General features: G+C 41.5%; 1 protein-coding gene across 1 annotated transcript in view; it reads right to left on the bottom strand.

The window, feature by feature from the left end:
- Positions 1–1,905, bottom strand: part of LOC308103058 (intersectin-2-like) — a gene marked incomplete at its 3' end in the record, with an annotated part of 62,055 nt that extends 60,150 nt beyond the window's left edge. Inside the window, exon 1 of the mRNA XM_080452906.1 lies at positions 1,806–1,905. The remainder of the gene's footprint in view (positions 1–1,805) is intronic.
- Positions 1,906–2,500: the final 595 nt, after the last annotated feature.

The following is a 2,500-nucleotide window of genomic DNA, read 5'->3' as shown; positions in this document are numbered from 1 at the left end:
TGGTTTCATTGAAGCCAAATGGACATGCTGGCCATTCATGGTACTGCAGCTTAGTACCTCAACATGAACGAGCGAAAACGGTTTCGACCAATGGGCTCGACTCACGAGCATGCGCACGAGCTTGCGCACGGGGCTGCGCGCTTCTGTGACGCAAAACGCGTCACAGAAGTGACGCACTGGGGCCCAAAATAGGCCGCGCCCACCAAATTTCCAACCTGGAAGAAGGGGTGATTCAGGCCCATGCACTGGGTGAGCAACTCAATGCAAGTGGATGGGAGGAGATTTCGGGTGCCCTCTCTATTATTTTTAACTCTATGGACAAGACCCGTGCAATAGGGCAAGTAGAAGCTGGTGTTCCGTTATGCAGAGCGGCAGCATTATTTGGTGTCAGCCCTGGTACCATGTATAAACTTAGGACCAAGTTCTGTGAGACTGGTGAAGTCAACAGGGAAGACAACAACCCAAGAAGACCGGTTCCTCACCCTCGCTTCACTGAGGAACCATAGGTTCATTACAGGCAAGATTTGCACAACGGTACCAAAGACAGATGTCAAAGCTGCAGGACCCGTGCTCAGTCACACACCTGCCTGCAAATGCGTAATCTGCGCAACGGAACACCAGCTTCCTTTATCCTGAAGGGACAAACGTGGCATCTTTCCATGGGGGCTGTGTTGCTGCTTGGAGCATCAACACAAACTCAGAACCCATGTTCAGACAGACCTCTCAGCAGGTGCGTGCTGGCAGGTCGATAGAAACAAGAGCGATTACACAGAAGCACATTGGGGAATTTTGGCCAATTTTGTTGAGGCGCTTCCCAGTGGGCAGTGAATTTAATACATTTTTGAACAAGACTGTAACATAACAAAATGTGGAAAAGGCGAAGGGGGGTCAATACTTTCGCAAGGCACTGTACACTGCCTGTGTGATATATAACAGTGGAGAGTGAAACATCATATGATCTTAGCCTACAGTAGTATGGTCAATGATATTGTTGTAATAACTTCATGTAAACAAAAACAACATCAGTGAAGTCAAAGCACTGATCCCAACGTGGCTGTGGACCCCCTGACATCCACATTGGTGGGACCCCACACCCTACTTTGAGAAACACTGGCCTACCGCATTATCATTTAACACACACACTAGAAATATCGAATGAAAATCCTCTCTCTCTCTCTCTCTCTTCTCTCTCTCTCTCTCTCTCTCTCTCTCTCTCTCTCTCTCTCTCTCTCTCTCTCCTCTGCAGCTGTCGACATCGTAATGGAGAGAAGGAAGGATTTCTGTATTTCTAAGGTTTCATGCAAGTGAAAACGAGAGAATGACATGTTGTCTGTGTGGCATATATGATAAATATATAATACACACACACACACACACACACACACACACACACACATATATATATATATATATATATATATATATATATATATATATATATATATATATATATATATATATATATATATATATATATATCACAGTAGCTAATAGAGAGAACATACAAGCAAATCAATGAAGCCAGGATGTTGTCATTCAGTAAAACATCCTCCTTCTGTTATAAATGTATCTGTTTGTAAGTCAGAGAGCTTTGTAACAAAATGTATCCAAACGGATCCGTTAGGATCCGGTTTGGATACATTTGTTACAAAGCTCTCTGACTTACAAACGAACGGATCGCAGCCTGTCTGTCAACGGCGGTTATTACTATAATATTAGCCTGTTTATTTATCATTGTATTATTATTGTTATTATCATGACCATCTCACTGTCCTTGTATGAACACATCATGAGGTCATTCTTACCTGTTGAGGCTTTGATGATGATGAGGATCCTTCCAAAACCACCAGAGAGAGAAAAGAGGGGGGATTCGAACCGCACAAGTCCACAACGGAGCGATCCGACCTATACCGAGGCGTGTGTGTGTGTGTGCGTGTGTGTGTGTGTGTGTGTGTGCGTGCATGTGTTTTGAAGGCAGGTGTCGTGCGGAGGTTTGTTCCCCTGTTCAGATGTGTTCCTTCTGACGTCAGAGAAACCACGCCCCCTGGCTGTGTTGTCATGTAGAAACATGTTCCCATTAAAAAAAAATCACATTGACTTTTATTTTATTTGTTATCACTTAATATAAGAAGTCCATAAAAATAAAATAATAGTCCAGTCATTTGACTCATATGGTTACCAACCATCAACTATAATATAAATGTAATATAACAGACCCATGGACCTATGTATAAGTCACATTGTTTAAGCTTTTATTTTATTTGTTATACCTCTACACTTTTATGACCTCATTTTTAATTGTTTTGTTTCTTAGATCTTTTATAGTGGTGAGATGATTTTATTTACTTAATATGCAAATGCCTATTGTAGCACTTTGAGATTTACATAGATCCATTATTGTTATAATTACATTATATTACATTACATTTTTTTTGTATGAATTGTAATTTGTATGAGAGAGAGAGAGAGAGAGAGAGAGAGAGAGAGAGAGAGAGAGAGA

The sequence above is a fragment of the Gymnoscopelus braueri genome (assembly GCF_963280865.1).
Source record: "Gymnoscopelus braueri genome assembly, chromosome: 16".
In the NCBI taxonomy this organism is placed as follows: domain Eukaryota; kingdom Metazoa; phylum Chordata; class Actinopteri; order Myctophiformes; family Myctophidae; genus Gymnoscopelus; species Gymnoscopelus braueri.
Note: the sequence above shows the minus strand (reverse complement) of the source record. Positions and strands in the feature narration are given on the sequence as shown.